At 35.1% G+C, this 7,594-nt stretch overlaps 1 pseudogene; it reads right to left on the reverse strand.

Moving 5' to 3' along the window:
• Positions 521-6,192, reverse strand: LOC107611307 (annotated as a pseudogene).

The raw sequence follows: 7,594 nt of genomic DNA on the forward strand, positions 1-7,594 counted from the left end.
TTGGAGTAGCACCCATTGTGGAAAAGATGGTTGAATCGCGTCTCAGGTGGTTTGGACATGTGAGAAGAAGACCGATAGAACATCCAATCAGGAGGGTGGATGAGATGGAAGATGGACAAAGGGCGAAAGGTAGAGGAAGACCTAAGAAGACCATCCATGAGGTGGTCAAACGAGATCTACATGTAAACGATCTCTCTGTAGACATGATACATGACAGAGCACAATGGCATCGTTTGATTCATGTAGCTGACCCCACTTAGTGGGACAAGGCTTTGTTGTTGTTTGTTGTTGTTGTTTTGATTTTTTATATTAATTCAAACCTCTATATTTCAATAACTTTTCAATTATTTATATATTCATAAGCTTTTATTATTTTTTAAACTTATTTTCACTACAAGAAAAGTACCAATTCAGCCACACTTTTTTAGACTACATTTAAAAAGCGTAACCTATTCTAGGAATAGGCTACGTTTTTCTATATTATGTAATAATAATAATAAACTAATAATACTACTTTTTTAAAAAAAAATGGGGGTGACCATGGCCACTTTAGGCCCCCTTAGATCCGCCTCTGAGTGTCTGGTTTCTGTGTCCTTTTTTGGCAACTACTAATGATCTCCTCAAAAATTCTGAAACCAACTTTGAGAAAGATGAAGTATTGTTCTGCAGCAAATGATCTGGTTCATCATACTCTGCAATTGTCCCTGTAAACATCATCAATGTTATGAGATATATGCTTTCCTAGGTTTGATTATCATTGATATTATAATCTAATATATTGAGGTGCATAATGAATGTTCATGTACCTTCATCAAGGACCAAAACCAAGTCATTATCAAAAACTGTAGGGATTCTATGTGCTACAGTAATTGCTGTGCATTCACTAGTTTCTTCTCTAATAGTCTTTTGAATTAAATTGTCAGTTGCAGTGTCAATAGATGCTGTTGCCTCATCTAGAACCAAAATCCTTCTCTTCTTCAATAGCAGCCTAGCAAGACAAACGAGTTGCCTTTGTCCAACGCTCCAATTTTCTCCATTCTCAGCCACTAACATTGAACAAATTCAACCAATGTCAAATTGATAGAACTAAACATAATAAGCACAAAAATACTTTTAAGGCTTGTCACAGTTATACTCCTGAATGGTGTAATGTATTCTTTTTGTTTTCTTAAAAAAAAAAAAGAGTGTATTTTACCTGGTGCATCAAGAAGTCTTGGATCCTGCCTTACAATTTCAGCAAGATGGCACTTCTTGAGAACCCGAAGAGCAAAGTTTTCTTTATCAGTTCCATATAAATATCGAATATTTTCTAGCAAAAGAGTTCTATAATGCTAACCTCCCAGAGTTCTTTATCCGCATGTTGTTCTAGAGGATCCAAGTTAGTCCTAACAGTGCCTAGAAACAAGGTTGGGTCTTAAGGAATTATACCAAGCTTAGATCTTAAATCATGCAGACCAATCTTGGAAATATGTACTCCATCTATTAGTATCTTTCCTTCCAAAGGCTCCACCACTCGAAAAAGGGCTTGCACCAGAGTTGATTTTCCACTCCCTGTCCTCCCTACTACTCCGATCTTCTTTCGCCCCGGGAATGTGCAAGTGACACCTTTGAGAACCGTAGGACCAGCCGGATCATACTGAATATGAATATTCTGAAGCTCAACTTTCCCTTCCATAGGCCACTCTGGTTCAGGCCTACAATCTTGGATTATCAGTGGTGCTTCACTTGGTATGCTAGAGAATTGCAATATTCTCTCAACAGATATCATCTTGTTCTCAACATTGCAAAGGTTCCATATGACCCAAGCCTGAAGTACATTCAAGTTCAAACCATAAGTAGCTACCAGACCTGCCAAGCCTGCAAATCAGAGGAAGCAATCAATTGTTTAGGGCATAAATGCAATATTTTTAGTGAAAGCAACTTCATTGGTTGTTACTTGTTTTGTGATTTGTCAAGTATTGTATATCATCCAAAATATCAAATCTAGAAAGATCAAATACAGATTAGGGACTAATCTAGAAAATTAATTTTCTTTTCTTAAGTTAATTATGAACTAGTTACTCTCAAAGAAGACTGGTTCTCACATTCATGTATGATGTTTGTAATTGCTATCATTAAAGATTAAATGGGAAAGGAGGAACTTACCGGGATCAATGGCAGATCTTGGCAGAGTAACCAAGATGATGAGAACAAAGTAGAAGACTAGATTGAAGAGAAAATTGATCCGGACTGACAACCATTCCATGGTGGCATAATTATGAAAAGGCTACTCTAGAGTATTCATCAACAAGATCCTTGATTTTGGTCATGAATATTTGTTCTTGATTGAAACAACGAATCGTGGTGGCCCCAGCAATAGATTCTGAGAAATGATGCAAGATTGGGGCCTTTCTGATCCCTACCATCCTGGCTAATTCCCTGGCAGTAGTAATGTAATAAGCCTGCAAAGAACATTACTTGCTTTATTACTATTATTATTATTATTATTTACATATAAGATTGAGAATCCATTATGAAATGAACTTACCTGATACCATATGGAGATAGCAAACACCACAAGAAACACAAGGATGACTTGCCACGCGACCTACGACATTAGCATGATCGTACTCAACAACTGAATTAGTGCAAACACTAGCCCTGCTAATCTGTATGGTATGTTTGTGTCAATTGTACTTTGATCTGTTGATGACTGTAACATCAAAATTCAGAAGGAAAAATGGTTAAAACATGAATAGAAATTATAACAATAATTACATATAAAGAATAGTAGATGAACTGACCCTACTGAGGATTCTGCTTGATGGTGTGGTATCAAAAAATGAAACAGGTGCTCTGAAAACAGATGTAATCATTCCATGAAAAAGACGCTGAGCTGTCTCAATAGCCACCACTGCCATCAAAACAGTCCTTCCAAGTATAAAGATAGAGCTTCCACCAGAAAGAAGAACAAATGTTCCCATAAGCATCCCTTTGGTTACCCTCCCAGTTTGTTCTGCAGCCCAAGAAATCCAATAATTGCTTCCCATTTGCATCACTTGAAACAGAATCTGGCAGAGAAGAATGACCGGAACAAGTGATCCTCTATATGCAGATGTGACAAAGGTTGAGTAAACACTCCATTTCACTCGACCGGTCTCTGCTTCTTCTTCTTTGTTTCTCTTCCAATTGCTTATGCTTTCTTGAAGATTCTCTTCAGCAACTTCAATTTGATTCTTTTGAAGGGGCCTGCAGCTAATAGAGTTCTCTTCATGCCATGGATTTATTTGGTTTATTGTTTCTTCATGAGCAGCCATTTGTCGAACAAATTCACAGTTGGGACATGCTATGAGTTCTTTATACCTTCCTGACTCCACTATTTTTCCATCTTTCATTACCTAAAGGAGTAATGGAATTAAATAATGGTGACAAGGCAAACACTTATTAGTAGTTTCACTACTGAAAGACAAGTTTTGTATAAGCTTACCAGAATTAAATCTGCAGCTTCCAAAAATTCTAGTTGATGAGTACTAGTAGCATAAACAACTGTCTTCTCAAACAAAAGTTGCATAAGGCATTTCTGTACAGCATGTCCTGTTCTTAGTGAAGTACTTTGAAAGAAATGAAGCTGAAATAACAGATAATTAAAAAAGAGAAACAACAAGCTCAATAATAATTAGTACTAACTTTAAATAAATGAGTTCCGGTATGAGCATCAACTGCACTGAAAGGATCATCAAGGAAGTAAATATCTGAATCATTGTAAACAGCTCTTGCGAGTTGAATCCGTTGTTTCTGGCCTCCACTTAAGTTTATGCCCCTCTCCTCCACAAGATTCAAATCTCCATCACCCCACATGTTGATATGGTGATGCAAAGCACAGCCAGCCAAAACATTTTCATAGAAGTCCTTGTTCATTTCCTTTCCAAACAGGATATTCTCTCTTATTGTTCCTGATTGAATCCAGGGACTCTGTGGCACATAACTTCTTGTTCCATAGACTTTGATCAATGTCTCGGAAACCAATGGAATCTCACCAAGCATACAACAAAGTAAGCTTGATTTTCCAGACCCCACTGAACCACAAACTGCTACCTTCTGACCTTTCTTTATCTTCAAGTTTTCTGTGATTTGAATTGTTGGTTTCTTGTTGGTTCCATCACTTGTTTCCCGTGCATATTCACTTGGCTTGATTTCAATAACAATTGATGAATCTTTTGAAGTGTGCTTGTTCATAAACTGGTTCTGATCCTCTTCATTGATCAACTCTTGGATTCGATCAAGAGAGACTTTCGTTTGAGCTATCATGGAAATCAGCTCAGGAAGATTGTAGATTGGTTCCTGCAGAATCCGAAAAGTTGCCAAGGCTGAGAGGACAGTAGCCGCAGTCAGTTCTGTGTTCACCAGTATGCAGATGCCGAAAGTAACAACAGAAACCAAAGTTGGAGCAGTCCAGAAAAGAGTGGCTACTGCTGAGCGAGTGTAGAGGTACTTCTGCAGCCAACTCTTCTCAGTGTCTCTCAATTGGAGGAGTTTCTGTAAGAATGTAGATCCCCATGAACGCAATTTCAGTATCCTTATGTTCTTCATTATCTCTGAAGTCATCTTGATTCTTGTATCCTCCTCTATAAGCTTGATCTTGGAGTGTAATTTTTCTTGCATATTGGCCAAAGGTGTGTTACACACTATAACCAAAATGATGACAGCAAGTGCAGAAATTGAAGGCAAGAATCCCAAGTTTATGTACAATATCACTAAGCCCAAAATAATCTGAACTGGAAGCAACCAAACTCCATGAATGTTCAAGCAGAAATCCCCAATTCTTTCAACATCCACATTCACCAAGTTTATGATTTTTCCATGGGTTGGCCCTGCACACTTGATCATTAAGGACTTGCTGTAAATTAGAGTCATAAGAGCCGTGCGCACTCGAATTCCAATTCTCTGAGCACCAAAGTACCATTGTCTTTGGCTCAGTGACTCCAATGTCTTTGAGAGGAAGAATATGAATGCAAGAATGAGGCTGCATTGGATGCTTGAATTGGAATTATCATCCACCAAGAAATTCACAAAGTATGTAAACAACAATGGACCTATATAGGATGCAATTGTATTAACCACTTCAAATATAAAACAAAAACAAATCAGTAATCACCATAAACAATAAATGTAAAAAAGTACATAGCATCCAAAGAGTAATAAAATATACCGGCAAAAACTGCATTTAAAGCCAAGGACTTCCACACAGAACTGGTTATAGCTTTAGTAAGGAAGCCCCTTCAAGTTTCTGTTTGCCAAGCAATTCTTCCAATAAGGAAGAAGCATTTTCTGCAGTTTCAGAATGAGGAACATCAGGAATGTGAGCAAGCTCAAGCTTCTGAACTCGACCCTTTCTAAAAATGGGATTCAGCCATCGAAATGTGAGTTGCTCCAAATGCCTGCAGTTGTGAAGTTCTCTCCATCTTCATCATCATCATCATCATCTTCTTCTTCTCCAGGGTGAACCAAGAGCTGTTCCATGTCAGTGTTGTGTTGTTCTTCTCTTGCACATAAATTCAAACACAAAAGCAACAACAACATAGGCAAGGAAACCACACCAACTATGTTATCATCCTCTGACAAGAAATTCCAGTAAGTCCAAGTATTCAAAGTTGTTCTTCATTAGTCCAATAGAAACTGAGATTGTCTCTATGATACTGGCCCAGACCCACCAGAGAACTAGAACAGAAGGGAATCTTTTGTTGTCTCTTGTTGTCTTTTTCATTGAATAGAATGAAATCAAGCTTGCCATAACCCATGTTAGAGCAAATGTAACAGAACTATATCTCACTATTTTATTAGTCCTATATTCATGAACTGCAAAAGGTATAGTTAAAAGGGTAAGAATGAAATTGAATAGGAGGGTGATAATGGAGAAGAATTTTGGTCCTTGTTGGAGAAACACAGCACGTTGAAGCTTGCTTTGTCTCAAAGTGTGAAGAAGCAGCCATATCAGAATTGCATAGAAGAATGCCACATTGGCTGTTACAAGCAGAGTATCCACAATGGCCATGGTTGAAGTTGAAGGAAACACTGGAAAGTTCAGAGACAGCAGAAGAGTAAACATCAAAGAAAAGTTTCATCAATCAATCAATTCCACTTGGAAATGGCATTATTTTTTGTTTGAAAAAGATAAATAAGAATAAAGTTGAGGACTATATATAGATATTGCATTCAAACCTGAAATTAAGTTGAAGTGTTGACAAACTTTGGAAATATGAAGAATTTACAAGTGGGTGCTAAAGAGCGGCGAATGCTTTTGAATGGAGCATAGAACATAGGCATTGGAACTAGAGAATGAACATATAAATGAGAAATTACTTGCTGTTATTGGAGCATTACGTGTTTGGTATTTGCTGTTATCATAATTTTTTCTTAAATATATTATTATTGATCACCAAAGATAGTTTTTATTATTCCTTTTCTTTTTTCGTTAAGAAAAATAACTATCTTTTTCTTTAATAAAATAACTAGGTGGATGTTACAATACTTCCCTAATGTTTGGAGTTTTGAAACTCCTTTACATTATTCACAAGTGTAATAGCCCGTGCCATACACGTGATAAGATTGAAATTATAATTTTAAATTCTTTTGTTAAGATTAATTTGAATTATAATAATTTGATTAATAAAAATATAACATATTATGTATTGTTTGTTTTTTCTTAATCTAGTATTAAATGTATTAACTTTAAAATAGTTATTAGTTACTTTTAATAATTTACTTTTTTCAATAAATCAAACATATATACTCAATGTGACTATAAATAACCTAGTAATACTTACACTCACCGACAAATTTTTATATGTTATTTTACTGTCAAGTAAGAACATATCAAAATCAACTCAAAATAAATAATAAATTATTAGAGAATTCTAATGCACAAAATTCTCTAATAAACAATAAATAATTTAAACCCACTAAAAAATAACTCAACACTTTTCTTTGATACCTGCAAAACATATACCTGAAATAATATTATATCAATGTTAGTATACAGTTTTCCAATCATCGACCGTATTTACGATACGTGACTCCTTCTTAAAAGTTATTCTATATACGTGTGCAGTCGAAAGATAAATTACTGGACTTTATTTTATTTTTCTAAATTACTATAATTATGCATTATTCATTAAATGCTACTTGTAATATAATTGTAATATTGTAATATAACTATAATAAAGATATTTTTCTAAAATAAATTTAGAAGAGAGAATAGTGCTTTCATTTTGGAGGAAAAATGAATTCATGAGGAATTGACACTTCACTTTTATTAGTTGATAATGTATTAAATATTGATTTTATATAATTATAATAAAGATATTTTCCTAAATTAGTATAATCATGCATTATTCGTTAAATGTTAATTGTAATATAATTATAATAAAGATATTTTTCTAAAATAAATTTAGATGAGAAAATAGTGATTTCATTTTAGAGGAAAAATCAATTCATGAGGAATTGACACCTCACTTTTATTAGTTGGAGAAAAAATCCAGGAGGAGTGCTAGGGGACCAGCAGATTTTGTAAGTTGTAGCCATTAATTAGCCATCAATAGTGTATTTAATGGTGTGA

This window comes from Arachis ipaensis, chromosome B01 (assembly GCF_000816755.2).
Source record: "Arachis ipaensis cultivar K30076 chromosome B01, Araip1.1, whole genome shotgun sequence".
Lineage (NCBI taxonomy): Eukaryota > Viridiplantae > Streptophyta > Magnoliopsida > Fabales > Fabaceae > Arachis > Arachis ipaensis.